This window comes from Chiloscyllium plagiosum, chromosome 7 (genome assembly GCF_004010195.1).
Source record: "Chiloscyllium plagiosum isolate BGI_BamShark_2017 chromosome 7, ASM401019v2, whole genome shotgun sequence".
Taxonomy (NCBI): Eukaryota; Metazoa; Chordata; class Chondrichthyes; order Orectolobiformes; family Hemiscylliidae; genus Chiloscyllium; species Chiloscyllium plagiosum.
In genome coordinates, this window is record NC_057716.1 from 56,839,566 (window position 1) to 56,846,365 (window position 6,800).

At 39.9% G+C, this 6,800-nt stretch overlaps 1 long non-coding RNA gene across 1 annotated transcript; it reads left to right on the top strand.

The window, feature by feature from the left end:
- The first annotated feature begins 248 nt into the window (after positions 1-248).
- On the top strand, positions 249-4,843 carry LOC122552024. Its single transcript, XR_006312266.1, has 3 exons — positions 249-342; positions 771-1,133; positions 4,729-4,843. It is a non-coding gene; the product is annotated as an uncharacterized LOC122552024 (long non-coding RNA).
- Positions 4,844-6,800: the final 1,957 nt, after the last annotated feature.

Below are 6,800 nucleotides of genomic sequence, written 5' to 3' on the forward strand. Positions count from 1 at the left end.
GTCATCCACCCACAGCAAGAATTCTTAGCAAATGATCTTCAGAGTGAAGAATTAGGATTAGCAGGATCTGGCTAATTTCCTGCCCCTGCCTGCCACTTTGCATCTCATTTAAATTTACATTCTGCCCCAGGTCCCAAGGAACTTTGGGACCATTCTGTTCTGTTGTATAATTTAGCTACTAATCATTAATGATTGGGTAATGAAATTGTTTGTGTTTACTGTGTTATTTAATTCTAGGTATTGGAAAATGTAATCAGCTCCCGTTTGGTTGCATGCTGTCTGATCACCAATACAGCAGATAAATTTGCAGCATCTGAAGGCTTGTGAAACTCCTCTGCAAAGGTACAAGTTTGAATTATATATATAAATGTGTTTTTTTACACCCATACAACTCTTGAAAAAGATTAATAGATTCTTCATACATGTAACAACAAAACAAAACTTTACAATAACTGTGACAAGATGAATTGAACATAGATTAAAAATGCTTTGTGTTCCCTTTATTCTTACAAAAGCAATATCAAGACATGTAGGAATTAGCACACAGTGTCCCATTTATCATACATTAAAATGGGAGGAATTGCTGACAATTGAAATGGGTAAAGCCTGCATTCAAAGTGCATGTGCTAATCCAGCTGAAAACTTTGTGAAGGTTAATTTTGGCATCCTTGGACTGTTAATTATTGCTTCGCAAAATAATTTTCTAATAAATTCTTCTTTGATTTTCACACAGCCATCCACTGAAATTTGGGATTTTGTTTTTTTTATAGAACTTCTGATGGACCCTGAAGGAGTGGGAGATTTCACCCAACACTGATGACACTGAAATCACCAACTCCCAGCCCATACTATAGCCTATAACAACCTCCCCTCCTTGGACAAACTTGAGCACTATTACTGCAAGTGGTATTAGTGGCTCTAAATTGACTTTGGCAAACCGCTTGTGCTGGTTATTCTTCCACAGACAGTTTGCCAAGCTGGAGTTACTGGCAGTTTTAGATAATCCTTGGGCCTTTTGCTTGGGAGTACATCAATCATACAATACCAGGCTTGGATTGAAGAAAACACCAGGATCATTTTTACCCCATTGTCTCACAATCATGCTGCAATGAACATATCTTTAAAAGTGAGAGGTAAGTTTCTTATTTGCCTACCATGAATTTAGAGTATCATGTGAATCTTCAAAACAATTCTGAAGCCAAACTGCAAACCTTTAGCCATAGGAATCCATTCATGCACAAAAAGGGAAAAAATACATTTTCATATCCACAATATTTGTGGAATTAGTTGTTCTTTATTAGTCTTCCATTCCTCATGGACTGTGGAGATTGTATCTATTGCTTGATCTCTAATACAATAATAATGTGTCTTTAAGACTCATTTTAAATCTCACCTGCTTGCTCAACCCAGAGATCCCCTCCTTTCATTTGCCTTCCATTTATGTTTAATTACAACTCATAGCACATATATCCACATCCAGTAATTATTGTTCTTATTGAAGACAGTTGTCTGTCATCCGATAGATGAAATTCTTAAGTTTAGGACAAAGGTAGTCAAAGACATTAGCTAGAAATCAGGCATGGGAGCACTTTCAAAACATAAACCTTGGAGACTCGAAAGGTTAGGTTAAGAAGGGTTAACCAGCTGCTGACATAGCTTCACACCTTCAACAAAGCACTATTTGGTGAGGTACCATGTGTGTGTCCATGCTGGAAGGGTAATGGCAAAAACTATTCACCTGGATATATTAGTGATACTCTTCATTCTACACAGAAATCTATTGGATTTAAGTAAGTGAGCTATGTCCATATGCAGACTGAGTATATATTTCATATCAGGCAAACAAAATCTTTTTTAATGTACGTGGATTCATAATAGTTGGAGACTCCAAAAGCATAGTGATGGGTTTTCACATGTCAGGCACTCAGCTGACCAAAGAAAAATTACTGCAACGCTGTGACATTTTCCTTTTTCTACAATGATAATCCTTGAGATTTCAATGAGCATGTTGTGCTAAGTATTCCGACATAATGGGTAGGTTTGTTCTGTGAACTCACCCCTATTATGAACTCATTTCAGCCAGCAAAGCGAGGTTGTCTTTCCTCAGTCACAGCTGACATCAAACACAGAAGGCAGTGTCTACCACCTGTCACCAGGATTCAAGCTTAGGCAACTTTGTTGCCAAGGAATGATACTAGAGTTGGGACGGGAAACAAAGAATATCTTCCCTTTTTTTCGCATGTGTGCTAACATCTTGACCTTCATTCTGTACGATCTGTTTCCTTTGTGTTCCAGATTTCTATTCTTTTTTGTTTTGCCTGATTTGTTACTGGAGGCTGGTCTTTATTCCTATGTTATTGTCTCTACATTCTAAGCTGTCTTTTTTTTCTCAGCCATTTCCATTGTCATAAAAGCTGGTTAGTACCCTTCCAGGTTAGAGGCTATATGATTTGTATCTGAATTTATATCTCTATTTTTGGAAGGTTTCCTGTATTAACTGCATTTTGACATGTTCTGTCTATGTTATTGGCTGGTACCTGTCTTAAGTTATATGTACTTAGCTGTATTTCCTGATTTCTGAGCACAGTCTTATGCATTCTGTGCATTGCTATTGTGGTCCATGCTATATTCTTTCTATTCCAGGATGTTACCACTGTGGTGTACACAGTTTTGTGTGTCCACTGCAAACAGCAGTGTATTCTAGATGACCCATCCAGCCTGTGCTCATTGTTACCTTCATTCTCTTTTTTATATGATAAAATTCAAAATTCACTTACATTGTATTTATTTACATTGTATTGTAGACCTAACACTGGCTGTTTGTTTTTTATTACTTAGATATGGTTAATATTGTGTGAAGGCATTTTCCACTGACATGGCAAAACTTAAGGCTAACAATTGCACCAGCACTCAAGCTGAAGTTAGTTATTCCACCCAGATCATAAAATAAATCTCAGGCTTTCCTGGTCAGAATGGTTCAATAAAACAGCAGGTGAAGTCTGGTTCCTGTTCAACCAAAATTGTGACGCCATCCATATGATAGGAATATGATAGTACTGATCATTACTGCACTCTCTTTACTGACTGCAATTCTTATGTGTGTATGTATTGCAGACAGTTAATAATACATTGATTTCCCTTATTTATACATTTTGATTTATTGTCCTTTGTCCCAGTAACTGATGAGAGTTTTGAAATGTTTCTTTTGTCTATGACTGCACGTTGAAAGTTATGTTAATGTTCCAAAGCAAAGATTTTTTTTTTGTTTTAAAATTCCAACTGTGAAGCTTGAAATGCACTTGAAACTCTGCTGGTTAGGTATCAGTGGTGGTTCAGTTCGTAGAAGTCCAGGGTTTCAACTCAAAAATAAAGACTATCACACCAGCGCTGCACTGTTAGAGGTGACATCTTTTGGAAGAGATGTTAAACTAGCACATTGTCTGTATTCTCAGGTGGGGGTAAAATAGTCCTGCTATTATATCAAAGAAGAATAGTGGAGTTATCCTGCTGTCCTGGGAAATATTTATCACTCAATCAACATCACAAAGAAGAAATATATTGGTTGTTATCTTTGTTGGAGCTCGTTATGTACAAATTGACTGCTACAATTCCTACAGCTGTTACTGTACTTCAAATGGACTTCTTTGGTTGCAAAGTGTTTTGCTGTATCTTGTGATTTTGATATATGCTATAAAATGTGTGCTTTCCTTTTTTAGACTTCAAGGTTTCCAGAAAGTTCATCTGTATAATTCCCAATGTAAAACCTTCCATGAGCCAGCTAGCCTTTCCCCTCCACTGCTCCTCGGATGCTGCCTGACCTGCTGTGCTTTTCCAGTACCACATTCTCAACCCATACCCTCCCCCTCCCCCCCAACTCCCACCTCTTAAACGGTATTACTTGATACATTTAGGAGCCTATTTCAGATTTACTATTACAGTTGTAAACGGGTTACGAGCAAAAAAAAAATGCATCTTTAACAATGATGTCCAATCTTGCACTGGTGTCTAACCAGGTCTTAAATAATTGAACATCATTTAACTGAAACTGTGCTGAACCACTGAATGTTGTTTTATTGCTATATGCTACATGATAGCTTTTCTGGGGGGTAAACTTTTCTAAGTATGCCTAGTCGTGCCATGCACCGAGGAAAAGGAGAGCAATTTGAGGAGCCTTCCAAAACCAACGGATTTGGTGGATTCCCATGATTTTGGCCAGGGGCGTGGCAGGTTTTGCGGGTGAGATCCATACAGATTGCATTGCTATAATGGGGACAATCAAAATATGTATCCGCACCACGTTTCTTTTCAATGATGAAACCACTAATGTTAACCTTCCTCCATTCTCTCCCCCATCAGTGCTGGAGGCAGAGAAGATACGTTACAGTGTGGTTGCATGGTTCCCAGCCAATCACCTTATTATGTAAGCCTAAGTAATGAACGTCATCAGGCATGATGCGAAGGTGACACTACGAAAGGCCCCCACTATGGAAACTGTTTTGGATATGATCAAATGCAGGGCTCCTTGGAAGTCAAACATACTGAAGTCTCTTACATTACTCCAATCATTACCCTGTGTGACAACGGCTAACCCAGCGCAGACTAGGCATTTGAAACTAACACCTTCTTGGTGCTTGACTTTACTGTGAATAGTGTTTAAACCTGGTTATGTATCAGTGCCATGAGAAGGGCACTATTCTCAATTTTAAGACGTTTTCTGTTTTTTTATAGCTCTCCAAATTATGCACTATCCTCGCCGAAAAGGAAATGGACAATAAGCCTGTCAGCTTTCCAAACTGAAGTAGGAAGTCATTGCTGAAATATTCTTTCCCTGCCTTTTACTGGTGAAAACCACCTGCCTTTGTTCTAGATCTGCTCACAGCAACAAGGCTGAAGTCGGAAAGACAGCGTGTGGGGAGCACATTTCCCGTCGCTTTATGGTTCTATTGCACTACAACTTAGAGAGTTAACGAGAAGACTCAGTTTACACTACTTTTGGGACTAGAATGTCTCCCGAATTTAGTTGGAATCTGGCGCAAAATTAAAGATTCACTTACTAAAAATGTAATACTGCAAGTATGAAATAACGCTGAAAATGAGCTATCAATGTGACTAAAATGTTATTATCAATAATCACGTATTCGGTCTGACCTAATACCTGGGAAACAGGTGAATCACACGAGCACAAAGCCTTGCATATAACCACTATTTTTGTAGATGTTGTCTAATTTGCTGTGATTAGACTGGCAATGTCAGTGCAAGACTGGCATGTGTACAGAATATGTGATTATGCTGCCTGTTTACTCTTGTACAGAGCCTACGTGTGTTCAAACGTTTGCATTTATGATTTAGCAGCGTCCAATACTGCTGGCAAAATTTCTCCTGATTGAATACAGCTGATGAGATAGTAATCTCTTTTCGGTTAAAATAAATAGAAAGAAAGCCTTCTGTGCGGACAATACCTTGTTTAAAAATCAAAGGCAGGCTTCTCACCAATCATGACAAAAACCAATGTGAAAAGATCTCATGGAGGTCTTCTTGCTTACATCGGAACTTCTGAGATCAGACAGGCACTGGCTGTACTACGCTATACTTTTGGCACCAGCATAATGAAAACGTTGGCATTGTACCAGCACCAAAAATGCAGCGTAATGACAGCATAAATCAGACGGTTTCCACCAGCTTTCAAGTGGCTTGATATTAATAGCGGTGTCCCTGAGCCATACCATCATCGCTGATGAGGATCGAAGTTACACTGCCGCGTATTTACTTGACAAAGGACCACAGGCCAAGGAAACGGTGGATGTAACCACCCAAGTCGCTGTAAATACTTAGAAACAATGTAAATTAGGAATAGAATAATGAATACCTCTGGGGGAATGCAGGGTATTAATCTGATTAATGGGCTCAGATGGTATCATAAACTGCAAATGCAAGGCTGTAATGGATTAAAACCATCATCTCCACCCAGAATTATTGCTTTGGAGTTACTCCATATGATGTGGAAAATGGATACATTTCGGGTGGATGGTTGAGGGCTGTTTCTGCCGACACTAGCTGTTGCACGTGGTGACAACTTTCGGTTTGACAGCTGTGATGTCATTAGCAAATGATTGAAAAATAATTTAGAATCTATTCGAAATGCCTCCGTTTACTTTACAGAACACCTGAAGAACATGACAGCGCAACTTTCCCAACACCTGCGAACATCAGTAATGAGAGCGATCCACATTCTCAGTTGCAAACTACGACTTGGCGCTTTGCTCCCCCCAGGTTTTTAGAGCCCTTTGGCTGCACATTTCACGTTGTCACTTTGAGATTTGCTGAGGTTGGGGTGGGGAGTAGGGTTTATTGATTCGGAAATAACACTTACACATAAAGCTGCACCACATTTGCACAGACATGCTCCGCAGCTTCAACCTTCAATTTGCTCGCCTTTGTCACCAGTTTTAAAATATGTCGAGTGCATACATGTGTATGGCATTGTGTTCTCCGGGAGACACAACCGAGGCGCACCAAAAAAATGTATTACCAAAGACATGTCCCCAAACCTGACCGGGCCGTGTTGTCTCTGGTCCAGGTTGTGTTCCCAGCTTTCTGTGATCCCTTTGTCCTGGGTATCATTTGTACACCAGTGCTCAGGACTGAACTCCCCCGCCCCCCCAACCTCCAGCCAGCTGCTTTGTGGCGCGGCTGGCTCTCTGCTTTCTCCCACTTGGCGGGCGGAACTATCTACGATTGATTCTCCGTTCCAAGTGTGGAAACTCTGGTTCCAGCTCTGTAGCGGCCCCAGCTGCCGATCA